The following is an 18119-nucleotide window of genomic DNA, read 5'->3' on the forward strand; positions in this document are numbered from 1 at the left end:
TAACAGGGATAAATTTTACTTGGCCATGATGTACAATTCTTTTTATACTTTTTTTTGGATTTGATTTGCTGATAGTTTATTGCATCTGTGTTCATGAGAGATATTGATCAGTAGTTTTCTTTTCATTTAATGCCATTTTATGGTTTGGGTATAAGGATTATGCTGACCTCATAGAATGAATTAAGAAGTATTATCACTGTTTCTCTAATCTGAACAAGATTATACAGAATTGGTTTCTTTTTTTCCAAAGACTCATATGTTTTCTTTTCTTTTCTACAGTTTTATTGAGATATGATTGACATACAACACTATATAAGTTTAAGGTGTACAACATAATGATTTGACTTACATACATCATAAAATGATTGTCACAATAAGTTTAGTGAATGTCCATCATCTCATATAGATATAAAATTAAAGAAATTGCAGAAACTAACACACCATTGTAAAGCAATTATACTCCAATAAAGATAAAAAATAAAATTAGAGAAATTGAAAAATAATTTCCTTGTGATTAGAGCTCTTAGGATTTACCCTCTTTACCACTTTCATATATATCATACGGCAGTGTTAATTATATTTATAATGTTGTACATTACTTCACTAATACTTATTTATCTTATAACTGGAAGTTTGTACCTTTTGACTGCCTTCATCCAATTCCCCCTTCCCCCGTGCCCTACCTCTGGGAACCACAAATCTGATATTTTCTATGAGTTTGTATCTTTTTTTGTTTTGTAGTAAAATTGAAATACAGCACCATGTTAGTTACTGTTATACAACATAGTGATTTGGTATATCTTTACATTTCAGAATGATCACCATAATAAATCTAGCTATGATATGTCACTGTACAAAGATATTACATGGTTATTGACTATATTCCCCACGCTATACATTTCATACCTGTGACTTGTTTCTTTTGCAACTGGAAATTTGTGTCTCTTTGTCTCCTTCACCTATGTCTTTCCTTCCACCACCTGTCTCCCCTCTGGCAACCACCCATTTGCTCTTTGTATCTTTAATTCTGTTTCTGTTTTATTTTGTTTGTTCATTTATTTTTAAGATTTCACATGTAAGTGAAATCATACAGTATTTGTCTTTCTGTGTCTGACTTATTTCACTTAGCATAATACCCTTTAGGTCTATTCATGTTGTCACAAATGGCAAGATTTTATTCATACACACACACACACACACACACACCCCACATCTTCTTTATACATTCATCTATCAGCAGGCACTTAGGTTACTTCCATATCTTTCTTGGTTCTTGGAAATAATGCTGCAAAGAATATAGGGGTGACTTCATCTTTTTGAATTAGTGTTTTCATTTTCTTTGGATAAATATGCAGCAGTAGAATTGCTGGATCATATGGTAGTTCTACTTTTAATTTTTTGAGGAATCACCATACTCTTTTCCATAGTGTGCACCAATTTACATTCCCACCAACAGTGCACAAGGGTTGCCTTTTCTCCTCATCCTCACCAACACTTGTTACTTGTTGTGTTTTTTATAATAACGATTCTGATTTGATAGTAAGGTGACATCTCATTGCGGTTTTCATTTGCATTTCCCTGGTGATTAGTGATATTGAGCATCTTTTCATGTGCCTGTTGCCCATCTGTATGTCTTCTCTGGAAAAAATGCCTATTCAGATCTGTTGCCCATTTTTAAATCTGGTTGTTTCTTTTTTTCATGTTCAGTTGCTTGACTTCTTTGTGTATTTTGGATATTAATCCCTAATCAGATGTATTGTTTGCAGCAAGTATCTTCTCCCATTCAGTAGGTGGCCTTTTTGTTTTGTTGACAGTTTTCTTTTCCGTGCAAAAGCTTTTTAGTTTGATTTAGCCCATTTGTTTATTTTTGGTTTTGTTTCCCTTGCCTGAAGCGACGTATACAAAAAATATTGTTAAGACCAATGCCAAAAAGCTTACTGCCTATGTTTTCTTCTAGAAGTTTTATGGTTTCAAGTCTTACGTTTAAGTCTTTAATCCATTTTGAGTTTACTTTTGTCCATGGTGTGAAAGAGTAGTCCAATTTGATTCTTTTGCATCATGTAGCTGTCCAGTTTTCCCAACACCATTTAGGTATAATTTCTTCATTAAATGTTTGGTAGAATTCACCATTAAACCCATATGGTCCTAGTGCTTTCTGTTTTAAAATGTTATTAATTATTGGTTAAATTTCATTAATCGATGTAAGCCTATTTAGTCGTCTTCTTGTTTGAGTTTGGCAGCTTGTGTCTGTCAAGGAATCACTCCATTTCATCTATGTTATTAAATTTGTGGGCACAAAGTTGTTCATAATATTCTTTTGTTATCCTTTTAATGTCCATGGGACCTGTAGTAATGTCCCATCTTCATTACTGATATTAGTAGAATATGCCTTTTTGGGTTTTTTTCTTTAGCCTAGTTAGAGGCTTATTGATTTTATTAATCTTTATGATGAATCATCTTTTGGTTTCATTTTTTACTGATTTCTTATTTCCAAATTCATTGATTTCTGTTGTAGTTCTTTTTTCTTCTTCTTCTTCTTCCTTTGGATTTAATTTTCTCTTCTTTTTCTAGTTTCCTAAGGTGGAAACTTAGATTATTGATTTTAGATTGTTCTTTCCCAATATATTCATTTAATGCTATAAATTTTACTCTAAGCACTGTTTTCGTTGCATTCCCCAAATTTGGATAAGCTGTGTTTTCACTTTCGTTTAGTTCAGATTATTTTAAAATTTCTGTGGAGGTATCTTCTTTGACCCGCGTGTTATTTAGAAGTATGTTGTTTAATCTCCACATGTTTAGGTATCTTCCTGTTATCTTTCTGCTATTGATTTCTAGTTTAATTCCATTGTGGTCTGAGAGCATCCATTGTATAATTTCCCTTCTTTGAAAAGTCTCAAGGTGTGTTTTATGGTCCAGAGTGTGATCTATCTTAGTGTATATTCCATGTGAGCTTGAGAAGAATGTATGTTCCACTACTGTTGGATGAAATAATCTCTAGATGTCAGTTATACATAATTAATTGAGCAGTGTTGAGTTCAACAATGTCCTTACCAATTTTCTGGCAACTGGATCTGTCCATTTCTGAGAGAGGGATGTTGAAATCTTCAATTATGATAGAGTATTCATCTACTTCTCCTTGCATTTCTACCACTTTTTGCCTCACATAATTGGACACTTTTGTTAGGAACATACATTTTAAGACTTGTTATGTCTTCTTGGAGGAGTGACCTCTTTATCATTATATAATGCCCTACTTTATCCCTGATAACCTTCCTTGCCTTGAAGTCTGTACTTCTTGAAATTAATATAGCTACTCTGCTTAATTTTGATTCTTATTAGCATGGTAATTTTCTCCACCCATTTACTTTTAATCTATATGTGTCTTTGTATTTAAAGTAAATTTCTTACAGAAAATATACTGTTGGGTTCTGTGTTTTTTCTTAATTGAAATATAGTTGACTTACAGTATTATGTTAGTTTCAGGTGTTACTTACATTTGTGTAAGTAACAAAATGATTGTGGGGACAAGTCTAATAATTATCCGTTTCAAACACAATTACTACAATATTATGGACCATATTTCTTATGCTGTATATTATGTCCCATGGCTTGTTTATTTTATAACTGGAGTTTTGCAGCTCTTATTTCCCTTCATCTATTTCACCCAACACCCTACTCCCCCACCCCCAGCTGATAAGCACACATTTGTTCTCTGTATCTATGAGTTTTTTAACACTTTGTTTTATTTGTTTCTTTCCTTTGCTTTTTAGATTCCACATACAACTAGGATCTTACAGTATTTGCCTTTCCCTGCATGACTTATTTCACTTAGCAGGATCCACCCTCTAGATACATCCATGTTGTTGTACTTCTCATTTTTGATATTGGTAATTCATGTATTTTTATTATTTTCATTAACAGTTATTCCAAAGGATTATGAATTTTATTAATATTGTCAAAGAACCAACATCAGCTATGTTGCTTATTCTCTATATTTTGTATGCTTTCCATTTAAATTATTACCCCTTTTAAGTTTTAATGATTTACTTCATTCTGCTTAGTTTGCATTTGTTTTTCTTTTTCTAGCTTCTTAATTTTAAACTCTTCATTGTTAATGTGAACATTGAAAACTATATATTTATATTTAAGTGCAGCTTTAGCTTCTTCATGTGTGTTTTGGTACATTTTGTTACATATTAATTAAGGTTAAAATATTTTAAAAATTTCCTCACAATTTCTTATTTGACTCATGTTTTAACTAGAAGCGAGTATTCAGTTTCCAAATCTTGGACGGTTTGTTTGGGTTTTTTTTTTAGATTTTTAAAAGTGTTTTTGTATGATGTTCATACTTTTGAATTTATTGAGACTTATTCCACAGTTCAGAATATGATTTGACTTGATGAAAGGTTCACATGCACCTGAAAATAAGAATATTCTGTAGCTGTTTTTGTGATATTCTATATATGTCAATTAAGTCATCTTAGTTAATAGTGTCATTCAGATCTAAATCCTCACTGATTTTTATCTACTTGTTTTTCTGTCATTTTACTTTTTAGCTCTCTTTTTCTTTATATTTAAAATAGCTCTGTATAACACCATACTGTTGAATGTCCCCTACTGCCTTTCTCGATAGATAGATAGACAGATCAATCTATCTAAGTATGTATCTCCAGCCTGACAATATCTTTTAATTGGAGGATTTTTAATTCTATTTTTAACTGGTTTTTGTGTGTGGTTATCTAGAAATTTCAATATGTATCTACCTTACTATAGCTCAACTCGAATTCATACTTTACTGTTTTATTTTTAATGTAAGAATTTTAAAATTATATATTTCCAGTTGTTCCCTTTCTTTGTGCTATTGTTTTCATGTTTCACTTCATAATTTATAAACTCCATGTTCATAATACTATTTTTGCTTTTAATAGCCTTTTATAGAAAGTAAGAAATATTGAAAATAGTAATTTGTATTTCCTATATATTTATAACTTCTTTCAGTTTTCTTTTAGGCTGAGTTTCCATCTGGAATTATTTACCTTCATACTGAAGTATTTACTGTATTATTTTTGTTGTGTAGATGCTGCTAGTGACAAATTCTCTCACCTGTTATTTGTTTTATATATATATATATCTGTATTTTGCATTCATTTTTCAAGGACAGTTTTACTGATGGTAGAATTCTAGATTACGAGTATTTTTCCCTCCAGTACTTTAAAGATTGTTGTTCTGGGTTGAATTGTTTATTATGTGTTGTCAGCAATCACTCCTGTTCTGTACATTAGGTGGAAATAAATGAAGACCAACTAAATAAGAATAGGCAGCGGATATTTATTCAGAACTCATTATAATAAGAGTCAGCTACCATCACTCATGTTTGACAGAGACTCAGAGGCAGAGAGAAGAGATGGAAAGCTTTATAATGAAAAAAAGGAAAGACTTCAGATATGCCCTGATCGGAAGCTATTGGCATGTAGAAGCTGGAGGTGGGCTAACTAAAAGTGGTACATCCTATGAAAGTAGTTAGAGGTGCATAGGGCTTTCTCTGGTTGGTCCTAAGTTGGGCATGGGGACAAAAATTAGGGAAGCCGTAATTAATCAAGTCCTGGCCATTTTAAAGCAATTGTTACAAGGGTTATTGTTTGACATCTTAGGCTGGTTGCTAGAGATAGTTGTCTGACTTCCTACAAGTCTGACTTATTGAAAGTAGGCTGACTTCCTGGTCTAGTTACCATAGAAAATAGGTTGGTTTCATGGGATGGTTGCTGCAGATGTGGGTCAGAGTTCTATTTTTGTATTTGGCCTGGCCATTGCCCATTTGAATGTTCATTCTCTCAGTTATGTGTATTTTGTCTCTGTCTTCTTTTAAGATTTTCTTTTATATTTGGTGTTCAGCAGTTTGCCTGTGATATGCCCAGGTGTGTGTGTGTGTGTGTGTGTGTGTGTGTGTGTAAGTTCTCATTAGGATTTGTTGAGCTTCTTAGATCTGTGGGTTGAGATTTTTCATCAGTTTCTTCAATTTTTATGCTTTTATTTTCCAAAAAAATTTAGTCCCATTTCCTCTCTTCTCTCCTTTTGATATTCCAGTTGTAAAATTGCATGTTACACTCATCCAAAGACACTGTATTCTCCAATTCCATAATTTACATTTGATGTTTTTTTAGAGTGTCCAATTTTCTACTGAAATACACTACCACTTTACCCGTTATATCAATCTTTTGCTGTAAATTTTTAAACATATTAGTAATGATTATTTTAAAGTCCAGGCATGCTAATTTCAATAACTGATTTATCTGTGGATCTTCTATTTACTTTGCTTTCCCTTTATTATGGGTAAAATTTTCCTTCATATATCTTTTAAAGTTTTATTGTATTCTGGACATAGTTATAAAGGAGTGGTTGAAGTATACCATTTTATTGTTTTATTTCCCAGGTAATAAAGTCTCTTCCATTGTCTGGTGGTTAGGGTAAGGGACTAGCCATTCCAAATTCCTCTTATGGCTGAGCCATAGTTTTAAATATACTGAGTTCATCTTTGATTTGTCAAACCCCTAACCTCCCAGGAGTTTTTCATCTTGTCAGTACTCGGACTGAGAGGAGAGTGTATTGTAGTCACAAGTATGTTTGTTTACTATTGGGTTCCAATTGCAAAGGGTTTTGGAATACAATTACTTCAAGAATGCTTAGGAATAAGCAATTTCTCTTTGCATTGTTTCCCCTTGACTGCTGCTCTTGGTAAAATTTGGGGAGAGGAAGAAGGAGAATTGACATACTAAGGTATTTTTTATATTAGGGGCTATTTTCAGTTTATAAAACCATTCTGCCAGACCAAATTGTCATCTTGTCTTGGCTGATTTCTCTTCATCCCTGCAAAGTCACTCCATCTGTAGCAGGGCTGCTCCTCTACTGTCCATCCACATTCATGTCCACTACCATGAATGGAAGCTGTAGTAACTCTTTTCTCATCTGTTTTTCCTTCTGTCTCACTGGCATTATTCTCAGTTTGTTCCTTAATTTTTTGTTAGTTCTCCTATGTCATAAATTTGCAGTGCCTTGTAGCTCAGTTTTTAAATATTTTGTTTTCTGTGTGCAATTATTCCTATGGTGATGTCGTCTAGACTTGTCTTTCCATATCATCAATGCACTGATGACTCATAGTTAAATCTTCAAATCAGACTTCTACCCTGAACCCCAGACTTGTATTCCCAATAGCCTATTTGACATTTCCAATTGAGTTCAAAATAAACATCTTAATACATCCAAAATGGAACTTTTCTCCACAAAATAATAAACAAACAAATAAATAAAACCTACTCCACCTGCAGTCTTTTCCACCTCAATGGTAATTCCATCTTTCAAGTTGCTCAGACCAAAATACTTAGAGTCATCTATTGCTTCCTTCTTTCTATAATACTCAGCATGCTCTCAATCAGAAAATTTGCTGGTTCTTCCTTTCATCTTTAGATCATATCCAAAATCTGAACAGTTATCTCCATTTCTAAGTCTACCATCCTAGTCCAAACCATCAACATCATTTGCCTGGCTTATTAAAGTAGCCTCAGACCTAGTCTCTCTGCTTCCATTCTTGTCTCCTTTCCTATCCTACATTATATTCTCAACCTGGGTGATCTTTTTGAAACTTGAGTCAGATCATGTCACTCTTGCTCAAAACCCTTCAGAGGCTTCCCCATCTCTCAGTGTAAATTTTAAGTTCCTTTGTACGTCCTAGCTATAATGACCTCTGTGCTGTACCTCAAACATGCCAGGTATACAAGGGCCTCGGGGTTCTCTGTGATTGTTGTTAACTTTATCTGAGAGTCTCTTATCTGCTTTGCTTGCCCCATTGCCTCTTTTGAGGATTTGCTCAAATATCTTCCCAGTGAGGTCTTAAAAACCAATTTATTTAAATTGAAAATCCTATACAACTCCTCCACTCTATTTTGCCATGTAACACTATTTTCTTCAACTATATGTAACTTACTTTAGTATTTTGTTTTATTTTTTTTCCTCCCCCATTGAAATATAAGTGGGGTAAAAGAGGTTTTTTTCCCTGTTTTGTTACTGCTGTATACATAGAATAATGCTCGACACATAGAGGTATTTAAAAATGAGTCTATGTTTTACTAGATGTTTTTTTCTAACTTGGCTGTTGATTCGTATTGCCAACCTGAGTCTTTGTACGGTGACAGTCTAAAGATGAAGAGGTTTCGTTGCTTTACAGTGACCCCCTTGTCTCCTTCATATTATTATCTTATATTAATTGTGCTAGAGTTTGGGGATTATTGTTACAGTTAGAATAGAAAAAGCAAACACAATTTTCTTGAATGAAGGTTAAGTGTTACCCTCAGAAAAGGAACATATATTTGTATTCCATCCTCAAAAAAACTGCTTTGTAAATGTTAAAGCACTTTTCAAATATGAGGAATTAAAATATTTTGCATAATAGACAGCTTTGGAATATTTTAGTACTGATTTGACACATCAGCTCTTCACTGGCAAATACATGCTGCTTTTAAATGTTGTGGGGCCTACGATGTAAGTTTGAACATTCAAATTCCATGTAAATAATTTAATACTTTTATAACAGTGTTCCAAAATAATTTTTCCCTTTATAGCAAATTCAAGGATATTTGAATTCATAGTGATACCTATAACCATATTTTAATGAGGTGTAAAGACTCTTAAATAATTGGGGGAAAAGCAGAAATTGAAAAAAAAAGAGTAACTGCTCATGCTTAAGAATAGCAATAAAGAACTTCGCATTTTAATATAATGAAAAGATAAAAATCTCGAGTGATATTTTGATAATTCTCGAGACAGACTCATCTAGAAAAAAATATTTTAATTTTGAAGTAAACAAAAAGGTTTGTCATAAATTTATCTTCTTTTTTAGATGAATTATTCACAACCATTATTTTAAAAATTTACACAGGCATTACTTTCAATCTCCATGTAACTATCTCAAAGCAGAGTTCAAAAATGTTATTTTTGTTGTTAAAATATACAGTTGAAATCAATTCATCCTAAGAGTCTGCCTATGTATTTTTCCCCCAAAAAAGTATGTTTTTTTAAAATTTACTTTTTTAAAAACTGAGATATAATTGACATATAACATTATATTAGTTTCAGGAGTTCAACATAATAATTTGATATTTGTATATATTATGAAATGATCACCATAGGAAGTCTAGTTAGCATCCATCATCACACATAATTACAAATTTTTTTTGTTGTGATAAGAACTTTTAAGATCTACTTTCTTTCTTCAGATATTCGATATAGTGTTAACTATAATAACCATGCTGTACATTACAACCCCATGACTTTTATTCAATATTAAGAAAAAAAACATAACACAAAACTGTATAGTGCTTATGATTTCAATCATCTGTTTAAATACATTTGATATCTTTCTAGATTCTTAAAAAGCATCCTTATTAGAGTATAATTGCTTTACATTGTTGTGTTAGTTGCTGCTGTATAACAAAGTGAATCAGCTATACATATACATATATACCCATATCCCCTCCCTCTTGTGTCTCCCTCCCACCCTCCCTATCCCACTCCTCTAGGTGGTCACAAAGCACCAGCTGATCGCCCTGTGCTATGTGGCTGCTTCCCACTAGCTAGCTATTTTATATTTGGTAGTGTATGTATCTCAATGCCACTCTCTCACTTCATCCCAGCTTACATTCCCCCTCTCCGTATCCTCAGGTCCATTCTCTACGTCTGTGTATTTATTCCTGTCCTGCCCCTAGGTACTTCAGACACTTTTTTTTTTTATTCCATATATATATGTGTTAACATACGGTATTTGTTTTTCTCTTTCTGACTTGCTTCATTTTGTATGACAGACTCTAGGTCCATCCACCTCATTACAAATAACTCAGTTTCACTTCTTTTTATGGCTGAGTAGTATCCCATTGTATATATGTGCCACATCTTGTTTATGCATTCATCTGTTGATGGACACATAGGTTGCTTCCATGTCCTGGCTAATGTAAATAGTGCTGCAATGAACATGTTGGTACATGACTCTTTTTGAATTATGAATTTTTCAGGGTATATGCCCAGTAGTGGGATTGCTGGGTCATGTGGTAGTTCTCTTTTTAGTTTTTTAAGGAACCTCCATACCATTCTCCATAGTGGCTGTATGAATTTACATTCCCACCAACAGAGCAAGAGGGTTCCCTTTTCTCCACACCCTCTCCAGCATTTATTGTTTCTAGATTTTTTGATGATGGCCATTTGGACTAGTGTGAGGTGATACCTCATTGAAGTTTTGATTTGCATTTCTTTGATGATTAGTGATGTTGAGCATCCTTTCATGTGTTTGTTGGCAATCTGTATATCTTCTTTGGAGAAATGTCTATTTAGGTCTTCTGCCCATTTTTGGATTGGGTTGTTTGTTTTTTTAATATTGAACTGCATGAGCTGCTTGTACACTTTGAAGGTTAATCCTTTGTCAGTTACTTCATTTGCAAATATTTTCTCCCATTGTCAGGGTTGTCTTTTCATCTTGTTTATGATTATCTTTGCTGTGCAGAGCTGTTAAGTTTCATTAGGTCTCATTTGTTTCTTTTTGTTTTTATTTCCATTTCTCTAGGAGGTGGGTCAAAAAGGATCTTGCTGTGATTTATGTCATAGTGTATTCTACCTATATTTTCCTCTAAGAGTTTTATAGGGTCTGGCCTTACATTTAAGTCTTTAATCTATTTTGAGTTTATTTTTGTGTATGGTGTTAGGGAGTGTTCTAATTTCATTCTTTTACATGCAACTGTCCAGTTTTCACTGCACCACTTATTGAAGAGGCTGTCTTTTCTCCATTGTATATTCTTGCCTCCTTTATCAAAAATAAGGTGACCATATGTGTGTGTGTTTATCTCTGGGCTTTCTATCCTGTTCCATTGATCTATATTTCTGTTTTTATGCCACTACCATACTGTCTTGATTACTATAGCTTTGTAGTATAGTCTGAGGTCCGGGAGCCTGATTCCTCCAGCATTATTTTTCTTTCTCAAGATTGCTTTGGCTATGTGGGGTCTTTTGTGTCTCCTTCAAATGTGAAATTTTTTGTTCTAGTTCTGTGAAAAATGCCACTGCTAGTTTGATAGGGGTTGCATTGAATCTGTAGATTGCATTGGCTAGTATAGTCATTTTTGCCATGTTGATTCTTCCAATCCAAGAACATGGTATATCTCTCCATCTGTTTGTATCATCTTTAATTTCTTTCAGCAGTGTCTTATAGTTTTCTGCATACAGGTCTTTTGTCTCCTTAGGTAAGTTTATTCCTAGGTATTTTATTCTTTTTGTTGCAATGGTAAATGGGAGTGTTTCCTTAATTTCTAGTTTCAGATTTTTCATCATTAGTGTATAGGAATGCAAGAGATTAATTGTTTATCCTGCTACTTTACCAAATTCATTGATTAGCTCTATTAGTTTTCTGGTAGCATCTTTAGGATTCTCTGTATATAGTATCATGTCATCTGCAAACAGTCACAGCTCTACTTCTTCTTTTCCAATTTGGATTCTTTTTATTTTTCTTCTCTGATTGCTGTGGCTAAAACTTCCAAAACTATGTTGAATAATAGTGGTGAGAGTGGGCAACGTTGTCTTGTTCCTGATCTTAGAGGAAGTGGTTTCTGTTTTTCACCATTGAGAACAATGTTGGCTGTGGGTTTGTCATATATGGCCTTTATTATGTTGAGGTAAGTTCCCTCTATGCCTACTTTCTGGAGGGTGTTTATCATAAATTGGTGTTGAATTTTAGTGAAAGATTTTTCTGCATCTATTGAGATGATCATGTGGTTTTTCTCCAATTTTTTAATATGGTTTATCACGTGGATTGATTTGCATATATTGAAGAATCCTTGCATTCCTGGGGTAAACCCCACTTGATCATGATGTACGATCCTCTTAACGTGCTGTTGGATTCTGTTTCCTAGTATTTTGTTGAGGAATTTTGCATCTCTGTTCATCAGTGATATTGGCCTGTATCTGATCTATTTTAGAATCCCTAGTTATTATATAGTCACTTTGCTTTATTATATATTAACACCATAAAAATTTTATGAAAAATATTTTTGTACATTGGGTACATATCCTATCACAGATATTACGTTAGGAACAGGGGGACAAAGATGAGTAATATTTAGTCTCTCGCTTCCAAATCCTAAATATTACCTAACATTTAAGTAGCATTTTCTCTTGCTGGGCATTCTCATGAGAAATTTATGTATACTTACTCCTTGAATTTTTATAAGAATTCCATGAGATAAGTACTATTATGCTATTGTTTTCCACATTTTGAAAGGAGGAAACTGAGGCACAGAGAGATTAGTCATATAGTTTGTCATTGGAGTCTTTGCTCACTGTCCAGCCAAAGTCTAGAGGCTGTATCTAAGCCTTTCTACAAAAGGGGGCTGCTTAGAAAAAAATGGATTTTGACCCACTCTTTGCCCCCCTTCCATGGGCTCTAGTGTCTTAGCTTCTTTCCTCAGAACTGCTTTGGTGTCCATCTTCAAGATGAGTTTTCAGAAAAATGCTCTCTCCCCTACTCTTCCTACCAGCTTTCCCTAAGATAAACATTGTTATAGTTTAACAGATATACTGATATTATGTTGAAAAACAGGGGCTCAAAAAATAATACAGTGGAGAAAATGATAAACTTCTAACAGCTGTGGTTGCTGGCATTCATATAAGCTTGGTTGGTTATAACTCGCAAAATTCAAATCTAAGTTGTGACACTTTCAGCATGACCTACTTTAAAAAACTTTTAAAAAATAAATAATATTGTCTTTTGGGGGCAGGGGAGCTGGAAAATACACAGCATGATTGATTTCCAGGTAGTTAGTCTTAAAGGAATAGCAGATGGTAAACATTAGCTATTAGAGCAGGAAATTATTTCTTCACCATATTTTTTTGAGCTAAGAGATTCTTTAGGAATAAGTAATTCTGGTTGGTTGATTTTGAAAGTAAACCATATGTTGTTTACATGCTTTGGCATTTATCCAGTTTCCCTGAAGATGAGAGTGAAAATGAAAAAAAAAACACAGCCTCTTACTAATTAGATAATAATGAACATAATGAAAACAGGTGCCATAAGTTTTTGAATTATGAGAATGTATTTTCAGAACAAGCTCTGGGGGTAGGATCCTGGGGGGGAAGAGTTCTGCATATACCTATGAGGTGAGTACATATGTGTCCTGGAGATATATCCCAAGGTACACATTAAACAAATTTAACTGTTATTTCTTACTATGTTAGAAATCAGAACCACAAATCAAAATGAGTTTTCAAATGCCCTGTTCATTTGATATGAATTACTAAATGTAAATATCTTTGTTATTTGCGATATTGATGTTCTTGTTAATATCTTAAAGCATTTCATACATATTTGGGTGATAAACAAGAAATAACTAAAGACAGCCTGATGATTTTCCTAGAAAACCAGTAGGACATTGAATGTTTTGAACCTGTAGATTCCCTCACCTCTGAGTGACAGCAACATCCGTAGGTCCTGTTTCCCTTCTTTACTGGAAAGAGTAGATGTAGATGATGCAGGTTCTATTGCTTCAGCCACAAAGGCGAGTAATCACAGCTCCCTGTGGGGGAAGGGTGTTGCTTAGTAAGAGCTGCTCCTGACATAAAGGACTGAGAAATGGAAAGGATAATGGGGAAATCAAGGAGTAAAAAAGACAGTGTGGATGACTCCCTGGGTGAAATCCTCATTCACGGTGGTAGTAAACTGAACCTTGCCTGCAGAGGGAAAAACTGGCCCTGTGTCCTTTCCCTTCCAGTGAAGGAAATGGATGTGTTTGAATGCACAGGAATGTTTCTGAAGAAAAATGGATATTCAAAATAGGACACAATTAGGGCAGTTCAAATGCATTAATGACTATTTAAAATATTTAATAATGTATATGTTTATTATTTTCCAAAAATATAACTGCTGTTTGAAAATGATATATAAATCTGCCCTCATACAGTATGACCTGACACTAGATCTCTTCTGCTGTTGCAAAGACACTTAAATTCCACTGATGATTATTTTTCTAAATGATTAATGCTTATTGTGATTATTCTGTGGCTAATATATGTATGCAAAATGTAGCTGCAAGGATTTGCTTATGTTAGCATATACCCTCCCCCACCCTGAAACCTCCAGGCTCCAGACGTTTATGCTGGAGAGAGAAAATGGATATGTGTGTGTGTGTGTGTGTGTGTGTGTGTGTGTGTGTGTGTGTGTATATGTATCTACCCTTCAAGTTGATACAATGGTGATGATATACAAACAACAAAAAAAGATAAAGCCTTCCCCTTGATAATGCCATTCGCAACATACTAATATCATTTTAGAAAAACTTAAGAGTAAGGAGGAGGATTTAAATTTAAGAGAGGGCAGTGTTTTAAAAGAGCTATACAGAGCATTTAAAATTGGAAATTTAATATAACCAAGAATGGCACTTTTATTAAAGAATGCTGTGATCTTCCAGCCATGCTCTTAACCAGTGATCACCCCATAGCAAAATGCATAGATAATCAGCAACCTAGCCTGTCAGTAAACTTGTTGGGGGATTAAATCCTAAAGGAAGGAGCCCATAGCCCTGGAGGAAAACTGAGTGAATGTTTCCCTGAGTCTTTGAAGGCTCATCTCCGTAGTCCCACTGCTAGAATGTGCTCTGTTGTCATAGCAACACCATCTCCTGCTTCATACAGGAAAGATTAGCTCTTACTGTGCAGAGGAGAGAATTTAGGGGAAGTCAGACTAATCCCTGGGTGCACTTGGAGAGAAAGGTTGGACCTCGCCTGAGGGATGCTGTCTCTGCCATGATAGAATTGGTCTGCCACAGACACTGGTATTTAAGTTGAAGAGCAGAATTCACAGTAAGTGTCAGCTCCTCCAGAGTAGAATATTGATGAATGAGGTTTGTCTAAGTCTTGTTGAAGACTGTCCCATGCAGCAGTAGAAGGACAGCAGGAGACTCTGATGAGACTGCCAATGTTTTCTTAGTTTAGATGGTATTTAAAGGGTTGACCACATCAGGAATTGAGGAAAAATTTTAAATACTTTTGAAATGTCCATCTAAAATCCTGGGAGCAAGTCAAAATTAGATAGGAAAAAATAAATATATATATATATATATATGTGTATGTATTATATGCTTTGGGCACTTAATTTATTTACCCTAGGTTTTTGTGCATTTAAATTTAAAATTTCCTTGACAGAAAGAAAAAGAAACTCACGAAAAAAACCTATATGTCTAAGCAGGTGTGTTTCTTCAACACTCAAAGTGATGAGAATTCATTTTAGGATTGTAAATGTTCTTTTTCTGTTATGCATACATTTTTTGAAAATATTTTTAGAAGCATACAAGTGGTAGAGTTCTTTTAAGGTAGTTATAAAATTATAAAAAGGTATTCATTGGGTAAGATTAATTTATTTAAGATTAATTTATTTAGCTCTTCTATTTGAGCTGCTACTTCAACTTCTCAGCATAAAGCATGTGCGATGTGTAAATCTTTCAGGATTTTCTGTTGCTTGCCTCAAATGGATTTTGTTCTGGGGGGCTGTCTATATGGATTTATTTAGATTTTTTTCCCCCTTGGTTGAATTTGTACATTTTTTATGCAGTTAGTAAGGATTGCATGTATTCTAGCTAAAGTGCTGGGAAACCTTGTTATGGATTTGAAATGTTTGATTTTGATAGCTATTGTGAAGATGCCCAGTCTTTCAAAAACTTAATTACTTCAAAGTACACTTTAATCCACATCCAAAAATTAAAATATTCTTTTCCAAAAATATATAGATTTTACATATGATATTACTAATATGTAAACTGAGTGGTTTTGACTATCAGTGTGTATTACCCTGAAAGTATATATGTTTTTTTATTTAAAACATTCATGGTAAAAACTGTATCATGCTGTGTTCATCGTGGTTTTCAGATGTTTTGATTGTGACCATATACGTATAGTGTGTATTTAGAAAGTGAGTTTTGTTTCCCATGGACCAAATCCTAGGCTACTAATGTACTAGCACACAACTACCATCACAATCTATGCTAAATATAGCCATTATCATAAAAAATATTTAATTTCCATTTGATATGTGCTGCTTTATCAGAATGAATGAGATTTAGGTGTTGCTGGAAAAGCAGAGCACATCACACATATACTGCTTTTCTCTTAAACTTAATGCTAGAATAGACTACATGTCTTAGATTTAAAGGAACAATTATATTAAAAGGCTACGTAAAATTATTCTCTTCATATGTCAGGAAAAACACACAAAACCATAAGGGTGGTACTTGGCTTAATAGCATTCAACTTGTAACCATGCAGAAGCCTGGTGCTCTCAAGAAAATGGAGACAAAGCAGGAAGTCAGGAACCCCTTTCATTAAAAGATTGCAAATTATTCCAACAACCTCTTTTCTATGATTTCTATCACTAGTTCAGGGTAGGGCCCTTAAAAATCACAGAGAGGAAAAGCAAATTTGCTCTTCTCCCCCCAACCCCCATCCTCAACGCCCAGCCCTGCAGAAAGCAAACTAGAGTTACTTATCTCTCTTCATAGACTTTGGGCAAAAGTGAGCAGACCAATGAATGACCTTATGGTAAAAAGGGAGAAACTTCAGGTCTACTATATGATGCTAAGCTCAGAATGAATAGAACAGTACTGGGAAAGAAGAAGGATGGCTAATAGAAAATGGGCACCATTTACTGAGATAACAGAATGAAATGTACAAATATATAATTGAATAATAATTGAAAAGTAAGTCAAGGATTTAGTCCATTCACAACCTTAACCAATGTTTTTTGAGAGGTATTCTTAACCAGTGTAAAGAAAAACCCTCAAAACTTGTTATATCACTTAGAGTTTTCCATTTCCTGTGTTTTGTGGTGGTGGTTATTATCATCATCATTATTATTTTAGAAATACAGTAGCGATTGAACTGGACCCAGATGCTGTAGGTTGAAGACTAGCGGGAATTTGTCACATCCCTGAGGCAGGGTTTGCTTTGGGCTCCTAGTCTGTCAAGGTCTTGCTTGGAGAGGGAACAGGTCATCCTCCAAAGCCTAATTATTCCTTGAAAGGCACTGCTTCAGGAGTTTTTGAAAGAGCGAGTTGCTCCATTCTTGAACAGGAGTCAGAGGTTTGAAATGTCATTTGGAAAGTCCAAAAGTCAGTTTTAAGGATAAAAATCCTCAGGATGTAAAGGTCTTCTGAAAGCTCTGGGCTTAGTAGCAGATCTAGAAATGGTCTGAGCTTTTGCATGGGGAACCATAATACAGAAAAGAGAAAGAGGAAACAATGACACAGGAAAAATTACAACATAAACTTATGCTGGAGAACTCAACAAACAAACCCACATGGGAGGCATTAATACATGATTTCCTAATGGTCAGTTACTATGTAAACTGAGGATAGGTTCCAAAACTACCCAGTATGGTTGATGATTGGCATGTGTATTATAGTAAATATTAAAAATAAAAATCTTGGGCTTCCCTGGTGGCGCAGTGGTTGGGAGTCCGCCTGCCGATGCAGGGGACGCGGGTTCGTGCCCCGGTCCGGGAAGATCCCACATGCCGTGGAGCGGCTGGGCCCGTGAGCCATGGCTGCTGAGCCTGCGCGTCCGGGGCCTGTGCTCCGCAACAGGAGAGGCCACAGCAGTGAGAGGCCCGCGTACAGCAAAAAAAAATAAAAATAAAAATCTTCATCACAAAGGGTAATACTGTGATATGAACACTTTTTGTATTTGCTTTTAAAAATCAAACTAAGGTTCAATTTGACTATTTATGTAAGATTTGATTCTATGAAACATTGTCGGTTGGAAGGCCACTCGAGAACTGTGATTTAGCAATGATGCCTCTTCTCTTTTTAAAATGTTGGGACTTATGTTGATGTAAAAATCTTCTCTTCAAATTTTACTTTAATTCTTTAAGTTTTACTTTGTATGTCTCAGGACAAATATGTTAGATGCTAAATTTCTGTTTTCTTAGGGTTGCATGTAAGCAAATGGGTGGCATGGTGCATAGTGTATGGGGAAGGTGGCTGTGGCAGTTGTTGAAATCCAGTTGTAGAAAGACCAGAACGTCAGTCTGGGCTTTGTGCTTTTGA

At 34.5% G+C, this 18119-nt stretch overlaps 1 protein-coding gene across 12 annotated transcripts in view; it reads left to right on the forward strand.

The window, feature by feature from the left end:
• The window catches only part of NOL4 (nucleolar protein 4), a 395149-nt gene that overhangs the window by 165916 nt on the left and 211114 nt on the right, over nt 1–18119 (forward strand). For 2 of the 12 annotated variants that reach the window (XM_029226162.1, XM_029226167.1), the window contains exon 1: nt 14710–14883. The exons of the other annotated variants lie outside the window; for them this stretch is intronic. The gene's annotated coding sequence lies outside the window, so the exon portion shown is untranslated. Of the gene's footprint in view, nt 1–14709; nt 14884–18119 lie in introns of those variants that run through there. 12 annotated transcript variants of the gene reach the window in all.

Source organism: Monodon monoceros, unplaced genomic scaffold (genome assembly GCF_005190385.1).
Source record: "Monodon monoceros isolate NGI ecotype Baffin Bay Population unplaced genomic scaffold, NGI_Narwhal_1 Super_Scaffold_1, whole genome shotgun sequence".
Taxonomy (NCBI): domain Eukaryota; kingdom Metazoa; phylum Chordata; class Mammalia; order Artiodactyla; family Monodontidae; genus Monodon; species Monodon monoceros.